This window comes from Sturnus vulgaris, chromosome Z, assembly GCF_052056855.1.
Source record: "Sturnus vulgaris isolate bStuVul1 chromosome Z, bStuVul1.hap1, whole genome shotgun sequence".
In the NCBI taxonomy this organism is placed as follows: domain Eukaryota; kingdom Metazoa; phylum Chordata; class Aves; order Passeriformes; family Sturnidae; genus Sturnus; species Sturnus vulgaris.
In genome coordinates, this window is record NC_142283.1 from 7,218,763 (window position 1) to 7,241,126 (window position 22,364).

At 41.6% G+C, this 22,364-nt stretch overlaps 2 long non-coding RNA genes across 2 annotated transcripts in view; both read right to left on the reverse strand.

The window, feature by feature from the left end:
- The window catches only part of LOC148219640 (uncharacterized), a 46,418-nt gene extending 25,061 nt beyond the window's left edge, over positions 1 to 21,357 (reverse strand). The window contains exons 1-4 of the long non-coding RNA XR_015799378.1: positions 20,297 to 21,357; positions 17,785 to 17,886; positions 17,490 to 17,583; positions 17,122 to 17,202 (exon numbers count right to left, since the gene is read on the reverse strand). This is a non-coding gene — a long non-coding RNA (uncharacterized LOC148219640). The remainder of the gene's footprint in view (positions 1 to 17,121; positions 17,203 to 17,489; positions 17,584 to 17,784; positions 17,887 to 20,296) is intronic.
- LOC148219641 (uncharacterized) lies at positions 297 to 11,225 on the reverse strand. Its single transcript, XR_015799379.1, has 2 exons — positions 11,116 to 11,225; positions 297 to 633 (listed from the first exon to the last, which is right to left on the reverse strand). It is a non-coding gene; the product is annotated as an uncharacterized LOC148219641 (long non-coding RNA).
- Positions 21,358 to 22,364: the final 1,007 nt, after the last annotated feature.

The following is a 22,364-nucleotide window of genomic DNA, read 5'->3' on the forward strand; positions in this document are numbered from 1 at the left end:
TTGGTGTTCTATCAAGTCAGGGTATTTATGCAGAAAAAAAAGAACCAAAAAGAGCAGGTTTTGATTAAAAATGTGTATGGGCTTTTGGGACCTGGTTTAGATATTTCAGATCTTGAGCAAGCATGGAGCCTGCAGTTGAAGTTATTTATCTTCTCCCCAGACAAATCTGGCTGGGGGGAGGGGTGCCAGTGCTCAAACGCTTGATTTTAATTACCGTTGTTGTTTGCAAGTATTTTTCTTCTGTCATTTCTGTTCTCCTTCTCCCCCTAAACAGATGATCAGCAGACAACATGGACTCCCGTCTAACTTGCAGATTTAATTTGGAAACCTGAGCATCCAATGCAAATATGAAACACAAGCTGCAGTTGGATTCTCCTCCAAATCTTTGCCGCTCGCTCGAAGAATTCAGTCGCTCCCTTTGTGAGGCTTAGTGTGAGGCTGAAAAACTTTCCCTTCTCACCTCCTTCTGGGTCTCTTTGTGTGTCCATAAATGAATGTGTGTGTGTGTGTGTGTGTGTGTGTGTATGCACAGGAGTCAGCATGCCAGACAGCATTCCACAGCAGAAGGTAATTTCTCCTTCCCCGCTTTATTTGCACGTTTAGCAAGCATGAGTTGCATTCCTCCAGTACCTGCTGAAAGAATGAAGTTATATTGTCAAACTCTGGGCTACAGGAGATGTGTGGAAGAAACCTCTCTTCTCTGGATAGATCACACATAACCAGACAGAGCAGAGTTTCCATCCCACTGAAATAAATTTGTATGACAACACTTAACTCTGTAGCTCTTTCCACTGGCAGCTTCCAAGCCATTTTGCTTTTTTTTCCCTTTCCCACCCAGTCTCTTCCCTGTGCTTTTAGGTCTTAAGTTCTTCAAGACAGAGAATTTATTACTCTGTTTGTATAGCACCTGCTACATTGGTTTTAGCAGAATGATGATCTCAATTAGCATTTCAACCAGCTTTCATACAAATGGGAGATAAATACATCCAGTTAAACACAGATTTAGGTGGCTGACAGAGGTGTTCCAGGTTCAGACTTCTTCAGATGGAACTTGGGGCAGTGCTGGCCAGAGAAGCCACATGGCTTTGCATCTCACTTGAACACTGGGACATATTCTCCTAAGCACAGACAAATATGAATCCTAAGCTAGGGCCGTGTGGGTTTGCAAAACCCACCTTGATCCACCCCAGGTGAGCAACTGTTGCCATATCTAGCAGGGAGACCACCTGAAATTTGAAAAATAGCTTTTCTCACTTGGCTAAGATTTTGTGTGTGACTATTTCACCCCCCTCAGCCCAAAAGCTGTTGGGATTTACTCCAGTGGCTCTCTATAAATGTAATCACTCTTAACAACTAGTGACATCTCTCTCTGGAGGAAGAGTAATGATCAGGTTCAGGTTGTGGTTGTTATCCACAGGACTGAACCATGGAGAAAACTAAAAAGGGCAGCTCCTTAAGAGTGGTAAATCGTTGCAGTCAAGCTGAAGGGAACCGTGTGGCTATATCTTGCCACCACCTTATCCCTTGCTGGAAACACCAAAACCTTAAGCTCCTTGAACCAGTAAGGATTGTCTAAAATAGAAAAAGGCAGTGGAGCACACACAACTTGCATTAGACAGGGGCCCCGTTTGTGCTTGCCAAGGTAACCCTGCAAATATTCACCTGCTTGAAGGGTGCCTGAGGCTCCTGCTCCCAGCTGAAGCCCTCAGGATGTGAAAAAGACACACCAACAGCAGCTGAAGGCCCTATTTCTCCTGCTTGTTGCAGTTCTTGAGTCAGGGTTTGTAGAGACAAGGAGGTCATTGTATTTACAAGGGAATGCACCAGCTCAAGGTGATGTCTGTAACAAAAGTGGGGCTCACAAGCACAGATGAGGCTATAGGTCAGTTCAAATTAAAAAAAAAGAAAAAAAAAAAAAAAGCAACCAAAAAAAGCCAGGCTTAGTCCTGGCCTTTTCCCCAGTGTAAGGAAGCACAGCCTCGTGGGGCATTACTCCAGCATCTTCCTAGCACTGTTTAAGAATAAGTGATTGCATCAGCCGGAGGACTGAGGAATTGGGCCATGAGCTAGCACAAGGTTAAAAGGACTGTGCAAATAAAAACCTGCTTTCAGCACAAAGGACATCACAGTTCAAGGCCAGAAGCTTCTCTCTGTTGTTCTGGAACTAATTTCAAACATGAATCAGAAGTCTAACATGGAGAGGTTACTGTCAATAACCCCTTCCTGAGAGTGCCTTGTTTAATGAGATGTTTAACTGGGTGATATGAGAATGAATTCATAAGCAAGTAAGGGAAAAGGTCCATTGCTTTCTTTTCCTCAGCAAGGAAAGAACAAAGGAAAAAAAAAAAAGGAGACTGAACCAAGGGAGAAGAATAGAGAAGATGGACAACAAGTGAAAAAGAAAGAAATTATGCAAGCATGCACACAATAACAAACACTACCCAAAATCAGCGGCTCATCATGAGGAAGATGACCGTGTGCTGCCAATAATGAAGACCCTTGGCAAATTCTTGCAGGCAATGGGGAAGGATTTAGGACCTGAGGGGAGCTCAACATGCAACTGCAAGGCTTGGGAAGTCACTTTCTCCACAAGAGTCCAGCCAGCACACCTCAGCAGAGAGGACAGGGATTTACCATGGTAAATCTCCCTGTGTAGCAGGATCATCTCTACTGGTTTTAAGTCTACAGAGCAGAGCAAAATCACCACAATTTCAGGCCACCAAAACATTTCTTCACAGTTATCCCTTTTCAGTCCTATCATCATGAACACATGGTAAACGAGATGGTTCAAAATCTCAGGCCTGGATCTTGTACAGATGTTTGCTATCTATTTCCTGTCGAGGCTCCCACTGATATCAAGGAACAAGGAGCTCAAATACCTCTGTGGAGCTGAGTCTTGGAGTGCAAGACAAATACGTGGGAAGGATAAAGGCACAGAGAGAGCTGTTCCACAGCCTCCAGGCGGCTCTAAATTAGATGAAGACATTGCTCCAACTCTGAGCCAGCCCTTTGGAGATGCTTCAGCAGCCCACATCTGTGCTACAGAGCTTCACTGAGGATGTTCACAGTGAGCTCTCAAGGAAAGACCCAGTGCTCAAGCAAAACACAAGTTGCCTCTGAGTGTAAGGACACAGGGTCTGAAATTTCCCCACTTTTTTTTTTTTTTCATTTTTTTTTTCTGCAGGGGGTCTGTTCACAGAGCCCATACAAAGAAGCCTTCCAGGCATGGAAGGCTCACTGCTTTGTGTAGGCACGAAGGAAGGAGGAAACAGGACACTTCAGGTATTTATTTTAAAAGTCTATCATGCAGTTGGATGGCTGCTGGTGCCAAAACGAATCATGCTAGTGGAAGAGGTACAGAAGCAGAACAAGCAAAGCATGGAAAGCAAGTAAAAGAGAAGGAGCCTGGAATGACAAGCAGAAAAGGTAATTCTACAGATCAGAGAGTTTTCAATGCGTTGCACATGCTGCAACCTTTTAAACAGCATATTATGGCTCCTGAAACATTTTAAACAATATAATATGGTTCAAAGGTTTAAAAATATGGCATGGCATCTCCAGTGTATAACTCTGCTGGAGCCAGATAGTGCATGCTGCCCTCACAAATTGAGAGGAAGAGAATTAAATTTAAAGAGGAAACAAAATGCTCATTTTAATCACCCATTGTCCTTTGAGGATCTTTTTCTGTCCCCTTCATAGTGTAATGCAGAGTAACAGGCAATTGCCATATCCCCAGCTGATAGTTAGGCTGCCCAGGATCCCAGTGTTATAAACTCCCTATTTTCTCTGGCCCCTTTCACAGATGCATCTTCATATACAGTGACAATTGCATCAGTGCCATTACCTGTGGATAGAAAAGCCTGAAAAGTAAAATCACTGGAAGCCAAAGGCAGCAATATCAGCTGTTCTTATTACTTATAGAATACATGGGGTTTGCATGTAGAGAAATTACAGAGGTGCAAAAGGCTGACTAATGAAAGTGGGGAAGAGGCATGCACACGAGGCATTTGCTCCAGGATGAGGAAATATGGCATTATCTGAATCACATTGCACTCAGAAATCATCCCTCCCTGCTATTTGGTGTCCTTCAAGAAACGAATCCCACCCACAAGGTATTTAATGGACTCTTGCAAGGGGCTTCATTAACTGAGGTTTCAAGACATCCAAAAGACTTTGTGCAGGCCCAGGTAAATGAAAGGGATTAAATTATCCTTTACTTTGCTAAGCTATCTTTTACCCAAGCATGCTCCCAAGTAAACTGTCTTTTACCCAAGCCATCTTTTTACCCAGGTATAAATTGCAATGGGTGCAAACTGCAAACTGTACTGCTTTGAGAGGAAGGGGAAAAAAAGAGGTAATCACAACAAATTATACTTCTTCAAGTTATCATCATCTTGTTCTGTCTCTGTCAAATTGCTCCTCAAACACAGCAGTCTGTGAAGACACCTGATTCCTCTGCTTGGCTTTTTTATTTTTTTCCTTCCTCTCTTTGTACTTTTTATACTTCTTGGATAAAATCTGCACTTTTGCATATCTCAGCCATTTCAAGGGCTGAGATGATGAACTGCACTGTTTAGTCCTTTCCATCACAGTGTCACTAGTGGTCATGTCCCTGATTATCTCTAAGGACAATGCATTCAATAATAGATTCAATCCAAATCTGTCTATAATTATGATCAAGGATGATATACTAAGTTATATATGTGAAGGAATGGTTCATTTTTCAAGCCTACATGCTGTTTTCCAAATTCTCTGTAGCTGCAACATAACCTTGGTCTGCAACTTCACCAAACAGCGAATGTGACTTTTCACTAAACTGATTTCACCTCTCTTTAAAAATAAAAATAACAAAAAAATAAAAGTACAAAAGAACATCCTTACACACATCCATTTCACACACACTAACTTTTTCTACTTTTGCCATTTTGGGGGTGTTGGTTTTCTCCTGGGCTTTAGGCAAAACAAATTCAGTTCCCTGCAAAGCTCACTCAGTGTCTGGTGTGGGGTTTTGGGTGTAAAAGGAAAAGAGAAATCTTCTCTGAAAAGAAAACTCTGCTCTTGGAGCTCGGTCTGTGCTCAGGACTACTTCAGTGCATTTAGGAATGCAGGTAGAGCTCTGTTATTTCTTGCTTGGACCTTTAAAATTTCTCCTCTGCTCCTTGCCTCTGCTGGGAGCAATTTCACTGCAATTACTGAAACGAAGTCCCTGAATTCCACTCTGTAGCTATTCACATGACCCTCAGTGTTTTGGACTTGATTTTTCCCTAGTTTTCTCCACAACAGGAAGAGTCATGAGGAAATTTTCCTCAGTCAGTGGCTTCAGGTTTCTATTAAAAACTTTTGCTACTTGTAACACTTCTCAAAACCTTTTAAAAACAAACCTAGCATTGGAATTATTCAATCAAATGGTATTAAAAGCACAGATTATGCTTTAGAAACCACTCACAAAGAAGGTTTTTACAGATCAGTGAGGACGCTAGCAAGGAGGGGCCCCTGATATGAATGGAAACGTTTGTTTCAATCCTCATTTATCTTAAGGCCCGGGTGCTTTCTGGACAGTGAAACATTCTTCTCCTCCCTGCACTTGGAAAAGTGAGGATCAAGTTGCGAGAGAGTGCCCTTGAATGCTCAAGTAAGGAATTTGCTAAGTGGCCTCCTCAGCCAACACAGCTCCCATGCTAAGGGTGGCTCCTTAATTCCCTCTGCCCTTGGCTGCAGGATTACCCATCCCTCCTTATCACAAGGCATCACCGCCAGCTGAGCCCCCACAGTTGCATCCACCCACAAAACCACGACCACTTCTCATGTTTAGAATGTTTGCCATTTCTCCACCACCCTGAAATTTTAACCAAGCCTTGATAAGGATGTAAAAAAAAAAAACAAACAAACCAAAAAATAAAAAACCCGCAGTTTCGTAAAAGTCCCGGTGTTTGTATTTTTTTTCCAGGGCTGCTCAGGGATCTGTAGAACTGTGTGTTTGAATGGGACTGCTCCAGACTGCCTGGATTCCACACGCCCCTGCAATATAAACATTAATTAAACTGAATAATGGGTTACAAATTGTCAATAAGGCCACCAGTCATATTGTTCTGGAACCCACTTATATTTAAGGAAAGCAGAAGAAAACACTGGAATGTTTTGGCCTTCTTACAAAGAAGCATTAGATGGGTTAAATCTATTTTAGCCTCATTAACATATTCAGTGCAAATGTGGGGTCCCACTGAATCCCTTCCAAAATCAGCAGTGAAGCTCTTTAACAGAAGCATAGCCCAGTCCCTGGTGAGGCACTGGCCTCCACAACTCTATTAGAAACCAGATTTGCAGCCCTGTTCTGAAACCCAACTTCTGTTGATGCTTGTGGAATTTTGGCCAGAGCAAAGATCACACTGTTTGTCCTGCAACTTGCACAGCTAGCTTGAAGCTTTTCTTCTTCTTGCCATCCAAAGCTTCTTGGGATTAGTCAGGACTGATATTGATGTATGAACATCTTAAAAGGACTGTACATAGCTTCCAGGCTGAAGACTAAACATTGCTGCGTAAAACAGAATTTGGCAGTGATTCTATAGGATGAACCTAATCAGAGCAGACAGATTACAATACATGGTAAAGGCATGGAGTTGAAAAGAAAAAAGGACTTGCTCTGCAGTATTGCATAATACATTCTGGAGAAACTAGAAAACCTTTCAGAGCAGCTGGGACAGAGGGAAATGAACCATTTGTTCCCAAGTGAAATAAACAAAAGAAGGAAATGCTCCAAACTGTCTCCAAACTAGGAAAGGAATGGTGGTGAGAAAAGTGACCAGAGCCTGAACCAAGCTTTTCACATTGTCCAGTTCCTGACAGTAGCTCTGTTTCAAGTGCACAGGCCCATATCTCCTCATCCCCTGGTCAGTCCTGGTGAGCTACAGACCTCTGCAGGGGAATGCAGCCTTTGGCAGACATTTCTGGATGCCTGCAGTGTAGCACCAGCCAACACAGCTGCTCTGTTTTTTGAGTCCTGGTATGTCATCTGATGAAGGAAAAATTCAAAGCGGCGCCTTCTTGCTCCAAATCACCTGCACTGCTCTGGATGTGACCAAGAACACATTCCAGACACCTGAGATGAGTTTGGCTGAGGAAGGTAATTTTCAGTACAAAAACCCACACAACCAAGTTCAGACAGAGTGGAAAGACCTGCAACTCAGAAGAGGGAGAGAACTCTCTATGGCATTGACTGTGAAACTTTCAACACAGTCATCTCTTCCTTGCTTATGTTTTTTTGTCACTAAAATGTGACTATTGGATTTTTTTTTTTTCTTCTTTTGTAGATGACAATTAACTCCATCAAGAAAACTGACTCCTGGTACCTTCTTGACAAGAGTATGAGTTCTTCACATCATCCCTCTTCCTTTAAGACTTAAAATTAGGGACCATTCTGGCATTTTGATTCATGTAAGAGCACTGCTAACTTGAACTTGAGAACCTGAAAGAAAGCCAAGCAACCATCTTGTCCAGGCCTGTTGCCTTTATAGAGCATCTCTCAAGATTTTATATTTCTGACTTAATGCCAGTACTCCTTTCCCTTTTAAAACAGAACCAAAACAAAGTTCTTGTTTCAGTAATAGCACTGTGAGTCAGTCTGAAACTCTAATTATTTAGCCTTTCTGGGGAAATCTAACTGAAAACTTAGGAGATAAATTGTCCATTCTTTTATACAGCCTTGTATTCAGAGCCAGTGAATTGAGGCAGACTGACAATTGTGGCAATTGACCCATGCATCCTGATTTTCATTTATTCAGTCCCCTTCTCAGTGCAGACTGGAAAAGCTCAGTTCTCAAGGTGAGCAGCTAAACCACTGGGCATGCCCTGAGGGACACACCTGGAGCACTTGTGAGTGATTGAGTGCAATAACAGCACCTAATCTCTCTTGGAGATGGATTCAACTCGATCAGACCTTTCTCTTGCACACTTCTGGTCAGCAGACTGCTTCAGAACGTCTTTCAAGTATTGCAGCATCTTCACCTAATTTCTGGAGGAAAAAGAAGGTCTCTACAGTGAGCATGTAATAATTTCTTCCTGTCTTAGTTCAGTTCTTTATTAAAAAACTGCCTCCCCCAACGATGCCCCTCACCCTGCTATTTTTAAATTCAACAGCCATGTTCCCTCTTTTGTGTCATTCCCCTAGGATGAGCAGATTTATGTTCTTGAGTTCCTGGATTTAAAATGAACTGCATGTCCAGAGCTGTACCCATGTGTATGACGGTGTGTTCTCACTTCTTACTGGTTATGCAAGACTAAACTGCTGGGAATGTATCTCCTTATGAGTCCTAAAGCACACATGAGGACTCTCTTTAGCCTTTGGTTATTCTGCAACAGTTTGCTGAGCTGGGAGTTGCACTTCACCCATTCCTGTGCCAAGGTGAAGAAAAGAAGGTAAACACATTTCAGTGGCTGGGAAAATTAGACCGTTCTTGACTTTGCTTTTTCACTCTGAACGCAAGGACTGTTCTGCTTGCCTAAATTCCCATATTTTTGCTCCTTTCACAAGGAAATAGTGCAGCTCAGGCAGTTGAGAGAGACATTTGGAGGAGGAACAATCAGAAGAGGGTTTCATGTTGCAGCGGCTTCCTGAGTGAGAGATGGGAAATAATAACTCTGCTCCAATGTCAGGGCTGAGGAGATTTCTATTTCCAATTTAAATGTAATTTTAAGAGCTCTTTGTAGCAGCAAGGGTTCACTTCAAGAACCTGGAGGCTTAGTACACAAATTGTGTAGTCCACAGAAAGGTTCCCATCAATTTCAGGGTGACGTGCCTTATGAATGTGTGCTCTTATGCTGCAATCAGGAATGAGGGAGCACTTTAAAAATGCTGGTGCTGTGCAATATTTATGGGGCTTTTCTTCCTGCATCATTCAGTTCTTGCACTCTTCAGACAATTCCAAGAACTGCTCATCTGTAGATTGTGATGCTTGGTTTTCTTCAGGGATACCAAAAGAGAGACTAGTAGGGAGATCTTAGGAACATGGTAAGAAGGTAAAATCTGTATTTCTGGGGTCTGATAGTCTTAGGCTGATTCAAAATAAATGAAGAGAAACTTAATGGTTGAACACTAAAATAAAAGACTACCCACAAATGCAACACACTGGTATTTGACATACAGTAATTCCTGTAACATTCAAAAGGTAATTTTGTGCTCACCATACTTCTCCACATAATGTTTAGAAATCCTCACTGTTGTTTTTCACAGTGATTAATTATGTTGAATTATCAGATGGACTAAAAAGGAAAGGATTTTTATTCTGGAAGGACAACTCACTGGCCAAAAAGAAGGAGAAAATTAAACACTGTGCAGGCTTTTCAACTTTGAATATCAACAAAGTTCTTCTAAATAAATTCAGCAGTAGAAAAGAAAGACAGACAGGTCTGATAAAATGCTCACTCTAACATGTGCTTGAAAGGTATCCAGTCTGGAAAGTGGAGAACTCTTCAGACCAAGAGAGGTCAAATTTGCAACTCAAGTCATGTCCTAGTTTTTCACATGTACAGCAGCATTCACTTGATTTCCATAAAATATCAAGTAGCTGAAGCAACATTCACAGCACATCCTTCCAAACTGCTTAAAGCAGGATTTCTGTAATCTAGTAGATATGAACTCTAAAAGTAGATATGGTGTTCCTCCACTCTATCAGTGCTCTGGGCTGCAACCAGCAAATATTAAGAAAATATGTACAAATAGGAAATGCCATCTTTGCTTTCACTCTTGGCATTAGAGCAGTGAAATCCAGATATGTGGAAGCAGAGTGTGAGGCTGTGTTTCAATGTCTCTCCAGCTGTATGAAAACCCTGGTTTGCTCAAAGAGCCACCCAAGGGGATAACTTACTTTTTTTCTTCAAACATTTTTCTGTGTTTTTATTACTAAAGGGGAAGTGCTGCAGGACTTATTTAGGGAGTGATAGTGGATGACAGATTAAATATGAGCTCACAGTGAGAGACTGTAGCACAAAGAGGCAAATACCATACTGGGATGTGGAGCAGAATTACTTGCAAGACTACAGAGGTAATAATTCCTCCACACATAGCCCTGGTGAGGCCCCTCTTGGAAAACTGTGATCAGTATTGGGCAACTCAATATAAAAAGGAAGTCAATAAAATAGAGTAACTACAATGAACAGTGATAAAGATAAGAGGGTTGGAAGGTATGATGTATGAGCAAGGGAACCCAACTTACTAAACACAGCCGAAAGTTAGAAGAAAGGAAAGGGCAAGGGGAGTAGGGACATGACAATGCCAAAGTATTCATAGGTGGCTGGAAAACTTGACTGTGTCTGTAGATGTATTTCAGAGATAGTAAGCAAAAATGTTCTTTTACATGGAAAATTTTAAAATAGGTTTTAAAATTCCCTCGCTCCTCCTCATCTTATCGATATATTTTGATTATGGGAGGCTACAAAGTAATTTATTGAGGAGGAGAAAACAGAAAAGAGAGAACATTTTGGAAAGAAAGCAGAATTTTATCTTGTAGAAAAAAAGAAAACAAACTAGAATGCACACACCTCCAAGTACACACACATGTTCTCACACACTCGCATATTTTCTCCCCAAGGAAAAAAAAAAACAACCTTCATGAAGCATTACCAGCCAGCTCTAATCAAAGGCTGATTATCCAAACCTCATTCTATTCGTAAAGATTAGATTTTCCTGGTTAACTTTATGGCACTCTCAGGAGCCCACTGTTCATGTAACCACTCTCTGCTCTCAGCAGCCTGGTGTTCGTGACTGCAAAAGGGCAGCACCATGCTTGAGAAAGCTTCCTCCTGTATGGGCTGGATGGTCTCCTCCTGGGTTGGTGGTCAGGGAAGAGCAGCTGGTGCAATTCTGAAATAAGGAGAGCTCTTAGATTTCAACCTGCTGAAGCCCGGACCTGCTTGGGTATCACTCGGGCTAATGTAATTAATAACGAGGTGGCTGAGCCTGCCTGGGGGTGGCACTAGCAACTGGAGCTGGAGTACAGGAAAATTATCAAAGTCAGCACTTCACAGTTCAGACAAAGCTGGTTTGGAGCTGGGGAGTACAGAAAAATACTCTTTTGCACTGTTGATTCCCACTCATAGCATTGCATTAGCTCAGCTGCACACCTGCAATTAATACATGGAGCTGTCTTCTGCAGACAGTCTGTTTTATGATGTTGTTTGCATAATCCATCCACCAGCTTGCCTGTTTCCTGGAAGTTTGTGACTTTCCTTCAATGTCCTAAAAAACTTTTCTGAGAAAAAAAAAATAAAATAAAAAATACACTAGAACCAAATGACTCGTTTAACCAGTTTCTTCCTTTCTCTCTCCCTCCATTACTTTTTCCAGGACAGCTAACAGACCTGGAGCCTCCCACTCTGACTCAACAATATCTTTCTCCTCCCAGCTATTCTTCTTTAGACTTGTAGTGTGTTCTGCTTATAAATCTTCCACAAAAACTGGTGTTTGCTTTTCAAACTTTCAACTCCAAACACCACTCAGTTTTAGAATTTATTAGATAGCATTTACTTTCACTGTATATGCTTATAAGATATCCTGGCCATCTGTCCAGTCTTTCTTCACTCTTTGTTACTCATGAAAGTGTATTTTTTGATAGTTGTTAAACAGATCCTCATCTCTAAAACAAATAATCTTCTCACTTTCTTCCTGCTTTCTTACCTGACACTTAGAGTAGAAGTTGGGTTCAAACCTTGTTTCTTACCTTTTTCATTCTAATCAGAGCAGGAAAGATGGCCAGAAAGAGGCACTGCCACCACTTTTGAATTAACTGTTTGCTGCTGGCCAAGTCAATAGGATGCATTCCCTGCATGGTGAGCTGTGATTAAGCTGAGCCTAACACGGGGGAGCTGTGCAAGCACTGGGAGCAAAACCCCGCCCTGTCCCAGCGCTCCGAGCCCCGTGCCAGCATCCCAAAATCCCGGCTCAGCTCTCAGCTCAGCACCAGCCCTGCCTTCCTCAGGGGCTGCTCAGCACTTTGAGAACTGTGGCCCCCTGAACCACTGCTGGGAGAAATTGAGCAATGACTTCACAGCGAGAAGAGTCCCAGAGTGTTTCCCCTAAATTTACACACTTTTAAACTGGAAAAAATATATAATTTGGGGGTGAATGCTTTTTTCTTTTTCCTTTTTTTTTTCCCCTCTGCAATAGTTAGTGTTGCTTTCATTTGCCCTAATGGAACAAGGATGCAGGAAAATGTTGCCAGCCATAAGCCCTGTGGAAGGAAACTACAGCAGGTTCTGGTGCAGGATGGAAGCTGTGTAAAGGATCCCTGTTGGCTCCATGGGGATTCTTGTCTGTCTTCACTGTCTGAGGGAAAGGGGAGCTACCAATCCTGACTCAAAAGGACACAGCCAAAACAGTGCTTTTGTCTGCGTCTGCATCAGCTGAGAAACACTGAAACACTTCCCTTTGCACGTACACATAAAAATAACATCAGTGCTCTTACCAACACTGAGATCTTCTAGGCTTGTGAAAAGCTGCATCCCAGAGACATCTGAGTCTCCATACTGGACTCTGAACTCAATTATGATTTCTTCTTTAGTGTACTCTACCAAAACTTCTTATTCTCACTCAGACAGCTATTTCTGGATGTGTAGACATCTTCCAGATTACATCTGGTTTGGGTCCATATTTGTTGGCTGCTGAATGAAGCCTCACTTGCAATAAAATTTGGTTATTCACCCGCTGTTCCATAAAGTTCCAGAAAGCCTGAATTTGGTTTAAAAAGAAGCTAGAGATGGGTGCAAATCTAACGGGAATTCAACTGAAAATCTCCACCTAAGCTAATGCTGGATGGAAACCATATGAAAAGCCATAACAAATAATTTCCATATTGTCAAGCAATGGTTGCACTACTTGATAAAGGAGTATTTCCCCTTTTTTAACCCCAAAAGATAATCAACTACTAATATTACTAAGGGAGATTATCATATGAAAAAACTTCCATATTGATTTGCTATCAACAGAACAAACAAGAAAAAAAATTAAATCCTGCAATACTGTTAACACGGACTCTGACAATGCAGAAGTCAAGACAATTAACTCATATTCCCCCATTAGTGTGGTTGTAAGGTAAAAACTCCTGCACCAAGATTTTATTAAATTTCTCAGTTTGTTTTGCATATTTAGTTCAGGCATAAACTGAATGTGGAGACTCAGAAAGTGGAGGCTCAGAACTGACATTACATGACTGCTTGGAAGTCCAGCACTGCTGCTAAGATTGTGCTCAGGAGCCTGTCTAATACAGAGTAATTCCAACATCTTTTTAGATATTATACACTTCCTTGACACCCAGAATTACAACTGGGTTGAAAACAAGTCAGAAACCCCAAGTCAGATGTCCTGAGAATCCCTTTCATGCATTAAAAAAAAAAACTCTCTGGGAGGAAGGAAAAAAACCCCTTTCCCCAGTAACCACAGCAATCACATCAACAGAAACATGTGCAGTGGGCACGGAACATTTTGAAGGCACAAGCCCATTAGCATTCTGGTCAGGACCGAGTTTATTAGGCATCTCTCCAGCCTGGGTAGCACTGTGGAGGCTGTGTGCCTCGGGGGATGTCAGCTTAATGAGGTGCCCTGGCAGTGGAGGGGATGTGCACCTGCTACTTGGGGACACGTGATGGGCAGATGCAGGAGCAGCAGAGTCAGAGCTGCCCATTTCCCATCCTCCAGCAACACCCACAGCGTGGACAAGGGGTGCACAGTCTGCTTTAACTCACCTGTGGGCGTGGATAATGGAAGATAATTTTTTCTCCTTCCTCCCTTGGTTCCCAGTTGCAAGGAAGTGGCCAGACACAAGCGTGAGGTTGCAGATTACAGAATCACAGAATGGCTTGGGATGGAAGGGACCTTAAAGGTCAACCTGTTCCAACCTCTCTGCCACTCATCTGACCTCAGCTCAAAGCCCTGTCCAACCTGACCCTGAACACTTCTAGAGATGGGACATTCACAGCCTCTGTGGGGAACCTCTGCCAGATTCTCACCACTGTCACAGGGAAGAATTTCCTCCTAACATCCAACCTAAAACTGCCCTTTTTGGTTTAAAACCATTGTCTGTCACTGTCCGTCATAATAAAAAGTGCCTTTCCCTCCTTTATCTAAGCCCCCTTCAGGCACCAGAAGGCCACAATGAGGTGTCCCCAGAGCTTTCACTTCTCCAGGTTGAACCAGCACAGCTCTCTCAGCCTGTTTTCACAGCAGAGCAGCTCCAGCTCTCTGAGCATCTCTGTGGCCCCCAAGGACCTGCTCCCACAGGTCCATCTCTTTCTTGTTCTGAGGACTGCAGACCTGGACAGTCAAGGGATCCCTAAAAACCTTCACAAGGCACATAGCCATTCTAGTATAGTGTTGCCAGCCATCAGCTGGGTGAAGGCTGCCACCACTTCTAATTTTATCTCCAGAAGTCCCCAGCCGACTGGCTGAGGGGAGCTAAAGAAGGAAAGGAAGTGTCAGCTGTAGCCACAAAAAAGCAAAAGCATTTGTTCCAGGAATACCTCCATAAAGACCACAACAACAAATGATGAATGTTCCAGGAGAAAAGGTTCACAGTGTCCTGGAACTATTTATATACTTTGACACAAAATAAAATCTGGTGAGGCCCTGGCACAGGTTGCCCTGAGAAGCTGGGGATGCCCCATCCCTGGAAGTGTTCAAGGCTAGGCTGGATGGGGCTTTGAGCAGAAACTCTGTGGAAAAGGAACAAAGACAATTCAAGTACTCTCCGCTTTAATGCCATGACCGAAACCCAAGAGCATTCATATTCCCTCTATAGATCCTGATAAAACATTGGGATATTTGTAGCTCACATAAGCACTTCAATTTATTTGGAGAGGCCTTCATTGTCCTTAGTTTTTCTATGTGTTATTATTCAAACTCCAGGTAGAATATATTTTTTCTTTTTTTTTTTGGAGAGGGAGGGAGGGGTGTGATTTAGCATAGATTTGAAGGAAACATGTAGGTGGGGAGCATAATGCTCCCAATTGAAATGCACTAGCAAGCACAGACTATAGTAGTTTAGAGATTAAAAATAGGATCATTTGGATGTGTGGATTTGAATATGATTTATGGATCACTTCCAGAGACATTATTGTTGCTTATCATTCAGATGACTGGGAAAGTGAAGACTATGTGGGAAATCATGCAAGAGATACATTGCCTGCAGAATGGGGAAAAACATTAAATCTTGGAGCTGCTGATGCAGCAATTAATATTGCAACCTTCACTGCCTTCAATGCACGGAAGAAAAGGGTAAGATAGCCTAGATGTCTGTTTCCCATAAATAACTTATCCCAAGACTTAAAGGCAGAGACTGGCTTAAACATCACACACTAAAGGCCCCTTCCCATATGTCTTGGAGGAAACATTTAAAATAGGAGGCACTGGTGAATCAGGAATTTGTATTCAGGACTCTTGGGCTGCTCCAACTACACCTACAAGGTCTAAAAGAAGTCAAAAATATCAGGGTAACCACATTTTCAGCAGGGATGGATGGGAGGTGAGGAGGTGTGCTCTAGGATACTTGGTTTCTAAAGATCTCAACTAGACCAGTAATTATAGAAGATCATAATTTTCCACAGCTGAAATTCAGAAGCAACCTCGATGGCAAGATGATATTTTTTAGTGATTTTCTTTTTGTCTCTTGTTAGCTTGGTCCAGAGCAGATTGCAAGTGACAAACAGAAGGAAGCACTGGCACAGAACTCAAATACCTGGCTCTCCTTAGTTTCCTTAAAACATTGGGATAATTCCACTGGTTTCAGCAAAACTCATCCTGATTTACAGTGGCACAAGTGAGATTAGAATTATCTCACTTTTTTCTGTTTTATGCCAACCCTGTATATCTGACCAAGCTGCCTGAAATGAGACCTTTAATTTGGCATACATGTTTTAAGATAAAAGAATGAAAGAAGTAGTAAAGCACATTTATTCCTCAAAGCAGCATATAGACACGAGTAGTTTTAAACACACCTGCAAATAATTGTCAGAACAAAATCTCAGGAGCACTGGAGCAGCACCCCAATGTCTTTATCTTCTTAATGGGTTCTGTTTTGCTGAGAAAATTATGGCTCCTTACCCAACTCTCATGGTTACTTTTAAAATCATTTATTTTCCATACATGAAACCATAAAGTTCAAATGAGACTTTTTTGACCTCGCACATTTGTTATTTGTGAGATGTTTAATAAAAGTAATTATCAGTAGTCTCTGACAAGTGGAGTGAAAATCTGAACTCTTTGATGTGCAGGGAAAAATTGTGCATGTTCATCAAGAAACTTTATTTCTTTGGAGAATTGTCCCAATGGCTGCAAAGTTAATAAGTCATTTCCAAAACTGAAAAAGTGGAGGCCCCTGGGAGAGGGAAATACACTTTGCTCAAAAACATCAGCTACAGCTGCCTCATAACCAGCTGTGAAGGTCCGAAATTACTTAAGGAATGTATGTTTGCAAACTTTTAATTAAAGAGGCTGAAGGCCAGTGCTAAGAAGGCAATCTAAGAATGAAATACAATAATAAGCCTAATGTAGCTTCACTGTAGATTTCTATGGTGTCACATATTTGGGAGACTGGAGTCTGCATGTTGGGAGTTGTAAGGTGAATTATAACCAGAATTATGGTCATATAATCAATAGTGTGGATATCAGTACTGACCCAAATGTTGTCTTCTGAGCTGCCTCTTCCAGCAAGATCAGGTTTAGCAACACTTTTTCAGTGTGATGGGGCTCAGGGTAGTCACCCCCTTGCCCAGAAAAGTGCAGTCAACCTGATGCCAACCAAAACAAAACAAAAAATCTACCACTCTCAACAGAATGCCTAAGAGTTTTATTTGAATTAGAGCTGAAATGCTTGGCCAACAGATAGCAAAGGGCTGTACACTCAGCACAGAGGACATGAGACCATCTGGAAGTCTTCCCTCCTCCCCCTCTCAAAAAAAAAAAAAAAAAAGAAAATACAGTACGGAAAGTCCTCGTTAGTTCAATTAATTATCCACTGGCCATTTACTTAAGGGACTCGTTACAAATATATCCTCATCACAATGACAGGAAATCTATCTGAAAACTCTGCGAAAAGGCTATTAATGAAGAGAGTTTCTAATGCCTACAAGCTGAAATACCTTTTCACTCCTTTCGCCAGTAGTTCCTGTGGGTCATTTCTGGGGTCAGCAGTGGTGTGTAGAGTAAAGACTTTGCCAGTGCTGGAGAAGGGAAAAAAAAAAAAGGAAAAAAAGTACTTCAGTATTGTCAATCTTTTATCCTTGAATGATACACTAGAGGCTGACATTTAATACCCTAAGGATATAGATGTTTGAAAGCTGGTTATTGTAACAAAGGAAACCATCCAAACTCTGCAAGACCAAATGGATCAGATAAAGCTGACACTGAGATAAATCTGTTTTACATCCATTCTTGCAAAAGTTTTGCTAATCTATGTAGTTATAGCTTTTCTGGAGCAAAAGGAGAGGGGGAGAAAAAAGAACCTTACGTTATAGGAAGTCAACATGCTGCCCCTATTTGTAATCTCCAAAGTGTAATGTCATGGTCAGAGAACATTTTTTCTCACAGATCATGGGTGAACTCTATAAAAATGAGAGAGATAAAGGAAAAAATTGAGGAAAACCACAGAGAGTGGGAGAGGGTATGAGGACAAACATGCATCATGCTCTTTGTGGTTGAACTTCCATGTTAACATAGATTCTGTTTGTTTGTTTAACACATGAATTCGGATCTTTCATAGACACAGACTCATCTTCCAACCAGTCAGAAACTTTAACACCTACTCTTCATTATCCAGTATTTATACTGCCAGATTGGACTTTCATATGGAAGCCTGGAGCAATGCTGGTACAGATGGCAAGATGACTCTCAAGAGATTGATGACTCTGAAGAAATACACAGTATTAAGTCAGAAGGTGCAAATGTTAACATTCCAGTGTAGAAAAGAAATATTCCTTGCATACGCTTCCCAGGTTTGTTTTCTCATGCATTACAAAGAGAAAGAAAAAGCCCTCGACACACCTCGTAGCTGGCAAACGAATGATAAATTTACTTTAGTTTCTTTTGTATGTCAACTGTTCATGCCTCAGGTACTTAACCTTTACTTTAAAAACATGGTTCAGATCCTAGCCTTGAAGGTGGGTGGGAAGGGGGGGATGGTATTCCTGTAAATGTTTCATTTAACAAAGGCAGTACTATAAGAAGGTTCAGTGGTGAGACTCTGAATGGTATTTATTGTTTCAGATTTCAGGGCTCCCATACATCTGCTGCCTGTCAAAGGCAGATACCACATTCATAAAACAAGTGCCCTGTCTGAAGAAAAAAAAAAAAAAAGAAAAAAAAAGGACTTTCTTCTGTGCAGCTCACTCTCCAGGATTATGTGAGGCAGGAGGCTACAAGAAGTGAAAGTTCTAATTTGCTCTAAAGATGAGCAACAAGAAAATCTTTTATTATAAAAAAGAAAGAAGACTTTACTTTTTAAAAAAATATATTTGTGGGTCCAGATGCAGCAAAGCATTTTAAGAACAAGCCCTATTCAGAAAAGCTCTTAAACATGTTATGTGTCTCCATGCTCAGCAGAGTGCCTAAGAACTGACTTAGCTGAAGCAGAGACCTAAAGAAGAACCATTTCTATTTGCACTTACTAAGCAGCTCGTTTTACCAGGCCCATTACATGATTCCTGACTTTATTAGGTCTGGAATGTATATTTCACCCATGGTGAGAAACATGCTCATTCATTTCTTATGATATCATAGTCTTCTCCATGGTAATCTGGTGCTATGTGAGGAAAAACAATAGAAGAGAAAACTTTTCATGCTGAGATGAAGACGGATAAGGAATTATGTTCAGCCGGGTGGGAGAATATATAAGAGGAACAAAACCACAGAGCCCCTGATTCTGAGGATCTGATTTATTTAGTATCTGGCATTGGCCATAAAGTGTGGGCAATGAAAAGAGGAGCTGACCTCAATGCCTCCTTAGCAGCAATCAGAAATTCATTTCAGTGTGTGAGCATTTAATTAGCTTCACTGAGTTTACAAGACCTTCAGTCATTTTAAGATACTCGAGGCAACTATGCCACACATAAGATTACCCTGAATCTGGAATGCCAGCCACTTAGGAAGAATGTCTGGAGAGTTTTAATTGAAGGGGACTCCTTTGTTTTTATATCCATTTGATGTGCCATTACAATTTCCTCCACCACTAATTTACACCGAGGGACTCAACTACTCCAAACAATTGTTTTAATCAGTAAATCACAAAAAGCCTTCAAGAAAGTTTAAGGTTGTTCTGTGTCTGTGAAAAGTCAAATGGCACCATTAAATTTTTAGAGCTAATCTAATCGTTACAGAGTGCAGCCACTGCACCACTTCAGGCATTTGGGGAGAGTCATCACCTTACCCTTTTTTTACAGAAGACCTGAAATATCTGCTGCATGCATTTATTGCATGCATACAATAAATATATATGGAGTGGGATTAACTAACAGGAGGCAATTACTAATTTTACTATGGCTTCATGAGGTCTGTATATCAAGCTCCTCTCCCTGGCAAGGATGAGGAATTGCTAAATACAGCTAATTTCTGGGCTGATCTTATTTATATACTGGATGCTAATCCCCTTCACATATCTCATGTGCTTCTTTCTTCTCAGAGATACTGTCCCTCAGTGACCTCCTCCCAGCATTTCATTAAATGCCTTCAGCCTCAGTAAATTACAGCACTTTAAAAACATTGAGTTTAGCATATAAAAAGAGAGAGAGAGAGAGAGAGAGAGAGAGTTTCTGTACGCTGCCATGGGATAAGGTGCAGTGAAAATCCCATACAAGCTGAACTGTACTTCCTAATCAAATGGGTGTAACAGATGGCTGCTAGAGCAAGCCATCACAATGGAAATATCTGCAGTTCTCATGGTAACGGAATCTGCCAGGTCTGAGGGATTTGCTGTTTTCCAGGACATCTGAGCTGCAATCTCTTTCGAGCTGTCTAGCAGTCTCAGTCTCGCTCTCTCTCACTCTCTCAGCATGATGGAGATAGAGTTGAAAGGTGGAGCCTGATTTTGCATTCCAGCTGTGATTAAAGACACGCACACACAAACGCACGCGTGCACACAGAATCAATAGCACTGCATATTCATTATGCTACCTAGAACCTCATTAACTACTCAGACAGAACAGCAAGGAAATTTTAATATTCGTCCTTCTTTGGGGAGGAAAAGAAAGAAGTGTAATGGGGGAGAGGGGAGGAGAGAGGAAGATAGCATGTATGTGGGGAATTAAGATTCATGAGACGTACCTTTTAATAAAGATATGGAGCAATGTTAAAACTAGCAGGTTTTTTTCCATTTCATGGCAGCATGTCAAGATGACTTAACATAGCAGAGTGAAACATCTGGCCTCAAAAAAAAAAAAAAATTATGTCGAATTTCCAAAACATAATATTGAATCTGTGGAAGAAGGAGAAGGAGAAGAAAAAAATAGAGCAACTATGTACCATAATACTGAGCAAAAGCATGTGACAGACCTCCTGGTTCTGTGTAATTAGAAAGGTGATCCTTCTCATAAGGTGTAGGATAGCATAAAGACAATGAGCTTTAATTATAAATCTAAAGAATTGGGTTTAAACCCACAAGGCTCTCTTAAAAGGTTCTTATATTTCTGTATGCAATTCAGAATCATCAGCAGGAAGAAAATAATCATTCATGAGACTTTTATTAAAGTCTTTTCCTTCAAATCCCTATCAATTTAAAGAAATAAGAAGAAGCATACTGCCTTCTTTGCTAGACTACCTGCTAGAAAGCACACAGAGGGTTGATTCACAGCTGCCTATTCTCTTGGGTATTTGAGCCTGAAGATCAGACAACATGTAAGAATTCAGCTGTGGCTCAAAATGGAAACAAAGAGGACCATTCTTAAAGCAATGTGAAATAAAAAACTACAGGCTGTAGACTGTAGACCTTAGCATGCTGATCCACCACATTGTCCTTGAGGGCACTAAAGTTAAATACATGTGACAGCCAAAGAGACAGGAAAAATGCTTTCCAGAATAAAATGACCTGATCTCCTTTTTTTTCATGATGTGGAACAAGCCAGGAAAAGCAAGCTCCTCAAGTACCCACTCAAGAACTGGGTATTCTGAGGTGGTATTGTCTACCTATTTGTGCATCACAAGAACATTTTTATGTGATCTTTCCTTGCAGCCTGGAATGCTTTCACCACAACTGCACTCCTCGGTGGTAATGACTTCTGCATAAGGAATTTAATTCTTGTGTTGACTTGGTTAGTTTCAAACAGAACCCTCTTGCAACAGCACTGCACTACACCTGCAGGGCCCTCCAAACCTGTCAGCTACTTAGAAATGACTGCTGGTGACAAGCAAAAATAGCTGCAACAATAGCAGAATAATGGAGATAACTGCTCGCAGTCAGCACCAAAACGCTTGGCAATGTGAGGGTACAGAAGTCACAGCAAGCAAAGGATGGAGCCACCAGCAGCTCCTCTGCAGTTGCAACAATGCTTCTCATGCTGCAAGGTGCAGGGCTGCTCAGAGCAGCAGTGCTCAAATCCATGTCTGCTTTCTGCCACCTCTGTGCAAACTAAACAGCACAATTATTCCTTCACCCCACTGCTAGAGCCAGCCAGCCCTGGAGTGAACTTGGGCTGGTTTTTGGAAGAGTGTCACATTTAACTGAGCGAGGAGAAGATTTCAGCTCCTTTCTTAAAGTACAGCAGCCGCTCACAATAGGAGTAAATGCTGCATAATTTTACCTTTTATCAGAGAGCAGCTCTGGGTGGGATGAGGGGATAATAAAAGAACGTGGAAGGGTAGTTCTGTTCATCATCCCATTATCTGAGGCAACATGTTTCCCCATAAAGTCAACAGAGATTGTGTCAACGCCATGGGCACACACCATTTTTAATGTTGCATTCAGCACTGTGTAGGCATGCATTCAGTAAATTCAACCCTCAATGCAGATAGTTAAAAATTACTTTTACTAGCTTGGAATATATCCAGGGTTAACACTGTGATTCTTGCAGCAACCATCCCAGCCTAAGCAATGACACAAGAATCCAAGAAAATCTTTTATACATTCTTACTTGATAAAGCAGCACTTCAAGTAATTGACTGTTGAACATTGCACTGCACTGCTGTTACTGTACTGCTAATATTTATTAAGAGATCAGAGTGTTCCTCACTGAACAGTTTGTGGAAAGTTCTGACTCACACTCCATCCACGTGATGTGCAGTCTGATCAGTGGTGCTCCAAGCCTTGGAGCCCTACACGTGGAATTCACCCATCCCTGGGGTCTCCTTGCTCTTGCTCAGACAGCAGACCTCAGCACACACACCAAACACAAAGCTG